This window comes from Salvia splendens, chromosome 5 (genome assembly GCF_004379255.2).
Source record: "Salvia splendens isolate huo1 chromosome 5, SspV2, whole genome shotgun sequence".
NCBI classification, from domain to species: domain Eukaryota; kingdom Viridiplantae; phylum Streptophyta; class Magnoliopsida; order Lamiales; family Lamiaceae; genus Salvia; species Salvia splendens.
In genome coordinates, this window is record NC_056036.1 from 37,251,115 (window position 1) to 37,260,636 (window position 9,522).

A 9,522-nucleotide genomic window follows, 5' to 3' on the forward strand; every position below is an offset into this window, starting at 1 on the left:
TTAAGATTGGATGACTAAACCGATCAACAACGAAGAACACTTTCTTCTCCGAGAACTCAAACGAGCAAAACCAAAAATATGAAAAATTGCAGAAGTAAATGGACACAGCTGTTTACGTGGTTCGGCTCAATCGAACCTACGTCCACGGGAGAATCACGAACACTTTATTTCAAGGATTGCAATTGCACAATAACAAGAATGCATTCTAGAATCGATAGTTCACTCTTCACTCAAGAACTCTCATCAAGAACAAAGATGAAATCCCTAATCGACTCATCACAAAGACAATGCACACTCTCTTGATCTGTTGTAGTTGTTATGAGCTGTTATCATGGCTCCTTGGACTCTTAAACCATCCCAACCGCTTTCACAACCGAGCTTACCGTTGATAGCCGTTGCAACCAACTTTTGAAACTGCACTCTCAGATTTTGCTATTCAGTCCCTGAACTTTTCTCGGTTATTCATTTAAGTATCCACTTTCAACAGAGGTTTTGCCAGGCGATGGTCAAACAAGGGTTCAAACAAAGTCAATCAGATCACACACTCTTCACGAAGAAGATGGGAGATAAGATAACTTGTCTAATTATCTACGTGGACGACATGATTATCACTGGGGATGACAGTGAGGAAATTCTAAGCCTGAGAGAGAACTTATTCAAGGAGTTCGCGATGAAAGATCTAGGAGCATTGAAGTATTTCCTTGGAATTGAAGTATTGAGATCCAGACATGGAATATTTCTGAGGCAGAAAAAGTACGTCCTAGATTTGTCAGCAGAAATAGGTTTATTGGAGTGCAAGCCAGCAGAAACTCCCATGATCACAAATCACGGCTTAAAGATAGATCAAGGGGCTGATCTTGCAGATCGAGGATAGTATCAACGACTGGTAGGAAAGCTCATCTACTTATCTCACACTCGGCCAGACATTACTTATGCAGTTGGCATAGTTAGTCAGTTCATGCACCAACCACAGACTGACCACATGGAAGCAGCCTTAAGAATCGTCCGATACCTGAAAGGGACGGTGGGATATGGGGTGTTTCTAGCCAAAAGGCAAGACCTTGAAATTGACGGGTACACTGATGCTGATTGGGCAAGCAATCCCGTCGATAGGAAGCCCACAGTGGGTTACTTCACCTTTGTTGGAGGCAATCTTGTTACGTGGAGGAGCAAGAAGCAGAAGGTGGTAGCCTTGTCAAGTGTCGAGGCGGAGTTCAGAGGAATTAAGAGTGGACTTATGGAAATCATGTGGTTAAGAAGGCTGCTAACAGAAATTGGCTACCCACCTACACGGAAGAGCCAATTATTCTGTGACAACAAAGCAACAATCAGTATCTCAGAGAATCCGGTCCAACACGATAGAACGAAGCATGTGGAAGTCGGCAGACACTTCATCAAAGAAAATCTCGAGGCGGGCACCATTGAGTTCCCCGTTTGTACGGTCCGAGGAACAACTGGCAGACATCTTGACCAAAGCAGTCCATCCAAAGGCCTTCAAGGCGATTTTAGGCAAGTTGAGTATCGGGGATACCGTTGCTCAACTTGAGGGGAAGTGTCAAAGCATATCAAATAAGATATTCCCTCCAATAGAGAAGATCACGGAATTAATTGATTGATACAATTACATAATAGCCTAGAATAGATTGATCACAATTGCGATCCTTTACATAGTTAGGGAACGGTTTTTCCCTATATATTTAGAGGCTACAAATCATTGTAATTCATTCAATTGGAATACAATACATCTTCTACTCATATCTTCTACTTACAATCTTTTCCCCAATATGATCTGCCTCTCTCGATTACCATTGTCAAGAGGCTCCTTCATATTTCCATATATTAAAAAATAATTGATAGGATATACCACCTCATCATGCCTATGTGGTGTGGATGGTCCACTTAATTTTTCTCAATGAGCTACGCATATCAAACCTCATCACACATATACATAATCAAGTAATGTTTCTTTAAACAAAATTTAATTCGACCGTAACATCCATGAAAATTAAAGCGGCGAATCAATCTTTCATTGTCATATTCCGTCCTATATGCAATAGAATCTAGGATCTTAGATGCCTAGGGCAAGTAAAACATATTTAATCAGAATAGTCGAAAACAAATTAAAATATTCGATGCGTATTTTTGTGTCAAATCTTTTTTTTTTAATTAAGATTGTTAGTTGGGCTGGGATTGGATTTTAAATTAAAAAAAAACTAAAAAACCAAATTATATTTAATATACTCAATATAATGTTATTTAAATATCATTTTTTTAATAGTCTATTCTGATATTTTTAAAAAATATTTATAGCCTATACACAAATATATACTCCATTCAAAATCTTTTATTTTGGATTTTTAGGATCTTTTAGTTCAATTCTGATTTAGTTATAAAAGTTCGGATTTTCGTATTCAGATTTTCGGATATTTAGAATATATATTCTCTCAACATTTGAATTTTCTGATGAACTTAAATTAGTAAAAAATCATATTCGAAATGTGTATGCTCATCCTTAAAGAAACGTTGATTATGATAAGTCTATAGTAAGTTAAAAAAAAAACTCCTGTACATGAATTTTTGTGAGTCTATAGATGCACAGAAGAGATAAGAAAGGAGTATGGTAATTGTGAAGGATTATTATGGACGTTTGGGATTGGCTCATACGATTTCATGTTGTGTTTGCGCCACATCCTTCAAGTTCAACCATCCCTCGTGGAAAATATTTGTTCTCGCATTCAAGATGTGGACATCAATACACATTTTTTTTCTTTTCATTTGTTTATAATTTTTCTATTTTAAAAGTGAGATCCACGTCTAACTAATTTAATTTTCTAGTATTTGTCTTCGTAAAGTCAAATAATATTTTAAAATCCGTATGGAGTTAAAAAGAGGCTTATAAATGGGATGGAGACAGAATTACTTATTTTACGAAATCAATATTTTAAATTGGTCGAATAAAATGTACTAGTAGTATCTATATATAGTTGGATCTGAAGTCTCGCTTCAAAATTACAAGCTGTTTTATATAAATCCATGGACCTAAAAGGCCCAACTTTAAATGGGCCTAATAACTCTGAATTTCTTCTTTTTTTTATAACTCTGAATTCTTATTTCATCTATCAAACACACTCTCTCTCTTCCTTTGCTTGCAGATTTCTTCTTTTTTTTTTCTCAGTATAATCATTCGGCATTTCCATTTGATATCGAGTTGCAATTTGACTGTGATTGAAATTTAGAGAATGTCAGGCACTACTCTGATCCAGTGATGATAATTTCTCAACCCATACAATTTCTGAGTCATAAATTCGTTCCTTCAATTTCAATTCAAATGAATTTCCGATATACTAGTTCGTGGTTTGTTAATTGATTGTATTGATTTGGATCTTTCTTCTAAAAATCAGCTGAGCTCAACGCTTCTGTGGATAAATTTTGGTCTCTGATGGCTCATGGCTCCTTCTTCTCCAATCGGTTTGTATTTAATTAAATTCGAATTTGATTTTCCAACTGTGTTTTCGCGACGTTTTATTCAAAATTGGGGCGAGCAGTTCTCCATGTTCGTATAACTCAATGTGATTCGTCGCTATAAAAAGCATTAGCTCCGTCGAGATCTCAGATTTCCGGAGCTCAGCGTTGTCATATCCTGTCGCCTTGTGGAGGGGGTTGCTGCCATTACCCCTTAGACCATCCACTGCGCGGTCCCTCCACCGTTCCTTAAACTACTATTTGATGACCCCACTGTACTTTATTCCTCCATCCCTTAGTTGCAACCCTCTGTTCCTTAACCGTCTCTTATTCCGTCCCTTAAATTACTATTCATTTAATTTAATTTTTTTTCCAACACAATTCAATTAAAACAAACACACTTTATTAAAAAACACACAACATAAAAAAACCCACAACATAATTTAAAATACAAATTTAAAGAAAATAAAAAAAAACTACTCCGCCGATTAATCATCCTCCGGAGGCGATCGAGGTTGAGGGGGAGTCGGAAGGCCAAGTTGTGCTGCCATATGCACAATTCCGTTCCACCAGGCCGCGAATTGGGCGTGCGAGAAGCGGGAAGTGTCCGCCATTGTGGCGGTCATGTACGCCACCATAAGTGTGTCTGAGCCTCCCCGCGAGCCCGATCCCGAGGCCGTCTGGCTTGATTCGCCTCGGCCCTTCCTCGCTCTAGCCGCTTTCGCCGCCTTCGTCCCTTGCGACCGACGGCGCCCACGGCTGGATCCTCCAGCATCGCCGACTGTACCCGCAAACTCCTGCGATTCAGCCTCATGTGGGCTGATGCCCTCAGCGATGTCACCACCAGACGAGTATTGGCCACTCGCCGTATGCTTCGTGCGCTTCGAGTTTGAGCCCGAGCTGGAGCGGAAACCGCCGGCCCACCGTTCCTCGTCCTTCACGCCCTGCCAAACATCAACAAATCTGAATTGTTGACGGGTGTCCTGGTAGTAGGCGCGCAAAGCGGACGTCAAAATGTGGTTGCCGTGGCGCCGCTTTGGTAGCACGCCGCTTCGGCCGAGTAGAGGCCGCAGAATTTTTTGACCTGTCGGTCCACTCGATCAAAGTGAGAGCGGAGCATTTTATATTTGCGCTTGCGGGAGCCTTTCGGCTTTATCTGGTGGTAGACCTCGCAGACCTTTTCCCAGAAACACTTCTGGGGTTGCTGATTCCCGACGATGGGATCGTACGAGACTGTGATCCAGGCGTTGTACACCGCCAGCGTTTCGTGGTTGTTGTACGGATGTCGGCCTAGATCCTCTTCCTCCTCCTCCTCGTCCTCTTCCGCCTGGGGTTGTACACCGCCTCGTCCACCTCCACCGCCTCGCCTACTCCCGGCGTTGGATCAATGGGAAAATCCTCCCGGATCTGGGATAATCCCTGCGAATACCGCAGGCCGGAGGGATGGGCATATGCATCAACGTCAAAGTTGGGTGGTTGGTATCCCCCGGCGTCGCCGAACCCTGAGTCCCCGGCTTCGACGCATTGGAACCGCCCAGTGTGTTGATCATGGTCTCCCAATCGCCGAAGGCGTTGAGATCCCACCCGCCGGAGCAGGAACCGCCGTAATTGCCTTCGCCGGACATCTTGTGATGAGAGGAAATTTAGATGATAGAAGAATAGATGTGTAGTTGTGTGTGAAATGAGGATGAGTGTAGGAGTATTTATAGAGTAAAAAAATTAATTAAAAAAAAACAAAAAAAAACGGTATTATTACCTTTAGAATTTTTTTATTTTATTTTTTATTTTTTTTTAAAAAAATTTGAAATTTTTTTTAAAAAATTATTTATTGCATTAGCACGTGACGACGCCCACTCGCGGGCCGGCGAGTGGGCGTCACGCACGACGCCGGGTCGCGCCACGTCGCATAGGCGAGTGGCGAGACGGCCCGTCACTTGTCTCGGCGACACGGGACGCGTGACAGGACGGCACGGGACGGGTGCTGCAACGCTGCGCGACGGACCCGTCTCTCCGGGACTGGTCGCGGGACGTCAGCGCGCCGCGTAGTGGATGCTCTTAGGACTGACCATGACAAAAACATTCACTCTCATTTTTTTTTTGAATTATTCGTTTCCAGTGATGAAATCAATTTTTAAATTACACCATCTTTCGGGACTGATATTTCCCCTGCTGAGATTCTGCAATTCTGAGGCTTTTTAAAAATATAAGTATTTTGCTTTTATTTAACTTTTATGGCTTTTCCTTATTCGTGAGCAGAAAATAATAGCAATGTCCAACAAAAAATACTTAATTTTACTTGAATATAGTTAGAATGGCATTTAGTATCTCACTCCGTCCATAAAAAAATAGTACTATTTGTTATAATTCACGAGTTTTAATACTCCCTCCCGTCCCAGTTTAGAAGTGCAATTTATTTATGGCACGTGTTTTAACAAATTGTTGGAGTGTGTAATAATTTATTTTTTTATGAAAGTAATGACATTTGAGTATAAATTTCATCAGATTGAAGTTAAATTTTATGTCTAAATATGGTAAATTCTAAATGAGACCCTTAAACTGGGACGGATGAAAATGGCAAAATATGACTCTTAAATTGAGAGGGATGGAGTATTTATTTATTCCAAGGATGATAGAATATGAACCCTAGTAAAATCTAACATGCCCGACTTCTAAACAATAGGTTTAAAGAACAAACTCGAAATCCGGTCCTTAATAAGAGGGTTCTGAATTCCATGGCCGTCTCCAAGTTGGTACATGTATTGTGCCATTCTACCAAGATCAACAGCCTTTTTTATGAATTCTTTTGAAAAATGTGAATCTGTGACTCTTTCTTCATTCATCCTTTTCCAGCTCTTCCATATTAAAAATCTTGCATGTTCACGAGCCTCTTCAACCGAAGCTCCTGATTCCTTCATGTAGCACTGAATCGATTCTGCCACATCACCTCTTTCCATCTCATTCTAAACAAGCATTAAAAATGTGTCACGATCATATGTTAAATCTCAAGATAAACATTATACTATTATTCATAGATTAGCAGCAGATGTATGGGGTGACCGATAACAAATTTTCCATTTGGATTGATGGAAAATCGTCATGGCGTATATATTTGCGTATATATTTATATTGCGTTAAGAGTACGAACCGCTGATGTTGCAAGGTCATCGAACTAAGTCTTGATATTGGTACAAACTATCGACAGCGGTTATCTGTATTGGATTTGTGACGAGGAAGAATGCACCTTCATTTGCCATTTGGTATATATCCTTTTTGTATTCTTAAAACCATAAGATAGATAAGATTGGATCATAATCTTAGAAGAAGAAAAATGTAAACGATGGTGGAACATGCTAAAAACGTGACAAATGCACCTTCATTTGCCATTTTGGCTAAGATTATTATAAAGAGTTGATAAGTTTTAGGACTTATGATGTAACTTACCTGTGAATAACATCATTGAAGAGGTGTAGTTCATCCAAGGTAGCATATACATCAAATATATCATCGATTAGTGTAATTAAGATGTTTGCTTTGGTGGCCATGATCCTTGACAAATAACACTCCACTATTCTATCTCTTGCAAATGGTAGCTTTTCACTTAGTCTTGTTTGCTTCCACCATCTATACATATCATTCACAAATAGTAGTAGTAAAGTTTATGAGAGAATATGTGAGAAAAACACTACTATTATAGATGATTAATCAATATATCTGGAGATGAGTTTGAGTTCTCGTTGATGCATTGATTGAGTAATGTTGAATTCCAACTTTGCAAGCTCAAGAATTGTTGGATTCATTTCGGATCTTCTGCCATAGGCCTCAATGAACCATCTTGCATTCGGCCGCCTTTGAATTCTCCAATGGATTGGGAGATCCAAAGCATATCAAACCATTTCTAAAAGATTATGATCATCGTCTCCTTCGTCAACAATTTTCTGCAGATATTTGGTGGCAAATTCATTGGCCAACTCCAAAGTTTCTTCACCATGTGTAAGTAGGAAAGAAGCTTCATATAATTGCAACATTCCTCTCCTATCATCACAAAGGCTCGTTTTGAAATCGCCCTTCTCATTCTTGAAACAATCAAACACATCTATCATAGAGCAAACCAACCTCATAAGTACCAAGCTTCAAACATTTAGATCATATACTACTACATTATACATAGATATATTATGAGTTGTAACATGCACCTTGAGAAACTCGAAAACCATGCTCTCTAAGTAGTCTGAATTCAAGCGCTGTTGAGTACAAATCCCTTTCCTTTGTATCAAAATTATTCTCATGGTAAATACAAGTCAAGATTTGGTTGATTTCTAGGTTGAAATGATGAGATATAGCGAGCCTCGGCAGATCATCAATCAACTCCAGTCGTCGATCCCTTCCATTTTTTGGTGCAGCGACAACATCTTCACTCGTGCAATCAGCTCAAGAACTCGCTTCGAATGTCTCTCTTCCTTTAGTGATATTTAGAATTTACAAACTAATTAATTAATTTTTTTATTAAAAAATATTAAGAAATTAAAGATGCATGAGAAATGGTGGTGTACCGTATATTGGGTGGTGAGCGATTGAATATAGTTGAAATCCCAAAAGGAAGGTTTGTAGTTTGCATATCGTCGAGCAGGGACTGGGACAGTCGTCGTCTGAGCGGAAGGCATAGCATTGCATCGGGTGGAGGAGCGCCTCGGCCGGGTTGTAGCTCCGCCGTGGAAGGTGGTGTAAGAATGGTGGGGTGGCTTGTGAGGAATTGGAAGAGATATATGCATGGATAAATTAGCCATTTTGGTGAAGATGATTTTCTTAATTTCTTGCTCGAAGTTGGATGTGTTCGAATTATGGTGTTACAATCTCAACTATTTATAGTAGTTGCAATGGTGATCACTTACGTACCATAAAGTATTGTGGGACCATGGGTAGTTTTTTAAACAAAACTATTGTGAAAATAAATAATGAGGTCACTCTTAGTTTTACCATTATTATTAATTCAAAACCACGATTCAGGAAGGTTATAGGTTGCGAATTGATAATATTTTACGTAACAATATTTTTGTGATGAATTGACAACCACAAAGATTTTTAATCCTCAACTGAATTGGCATTATTTTCCCTACATTTCAAAGTTGGACTTGGATGTGATCAAACTATGGTGTTGCACTCCCAACTATGTAATGTCGAAATGGTTAATAGATGTGGACTACCATATACAGTATATAAAATATAAATTTGAAGTGATATTATCTTTATAATATAAAAAAATCTTTATAATAAAAAATTTTAGTAGTACTATATAAAAGTGTATCCCCCAGGAAAAAAAAACAAAAAACAAATTAGTACTACAAATTAACATGAATAACACATGTTTATAGATTTTTATATTTTGAGTGGCTTATGTTTGTAGATTTGTACTGTCGGGTGCGTTAGTGTGCTAACTAATTTACAGTAATAACTACTAATATAACTTGCAATTTTGTATATTAAAATTATCAACACAAAGACATAATTATATCAATACAACATGTAAATTTAAATATCAACATAAAGACATAAGTTTATCAACACAAGAAGATTGATAAATTTATGTTTTGTGTTGATATTTTTAACATACAAAATTGATATTAGTTATTAGTTATTACTGTAAGTTAGTGAGTATTTGATCACACACCTTGTACTATATATGTTTTTGTGGTTGTAGAAACAAATTAAGATGAACAACATGTTAGGAAGATTTTTATAATACGTGACACCCTCTCGTTATTAAGAGCATCCGCAGCGGTAGAAGGACGGCGTCCGTCGGTCGGTGCCAGCGGCGCGGCGCTGCTCTTAGCTAAGAGCACGTCCTGCCAGCGAGCAGCTGACGTGGCGGCTCCTGATTGGCCAACAGAAAATCCGTTGGAATTTAATTTAATTTTTATAAAAAAAATCAGATTTTAATTAAAAAATCCGATTAAAAATAAAAAAAATTCTTCCCACTTTTAATTTATTTTTCAATTTTTTTCCCCAAAAATACACATTTTCATCTATAAATACCCACACTTCCACACAAAAAATTTCATACCA

General features: G+C 38.6%; 2 non-coding genes and 1 pseudogene across 2 annotated transcripts; 2 read left to right on the top strand and 1 right to left on the bottom strand.

Moving 5' to 3' along the window:
* Positions 1–3,216: 3,216 nt before the first annotated feature.
* LOC121806036 lies at positions 3,217–3,300 on the top strand. The gene has a single exon (XR_006051576.1). It is a non-coding gene; the product is annotated as a small nucleolar RNA Z221/R21b (small nucleolar RNA).
* Positions 3,301–5,571: 2,271 nt separating this feature from the next.
* Positions 5,572–5,656, top strand: LOC121806091. The gene has a single exon (XR_006051624.1). It is a non-coding gene; the product is annotated as a small nucleolar RNA SNORD96 family (small nucleolar RNA).
* Positions 5,657–6,131: 475 nt separating this feature from the next.
* LOC121804232 lies at positions 6,132–8,246 on the bottom strand (annotated as a pseudogene).
* Positions 8,247–9,522: the final 1,276 nt, after the last annotated feature.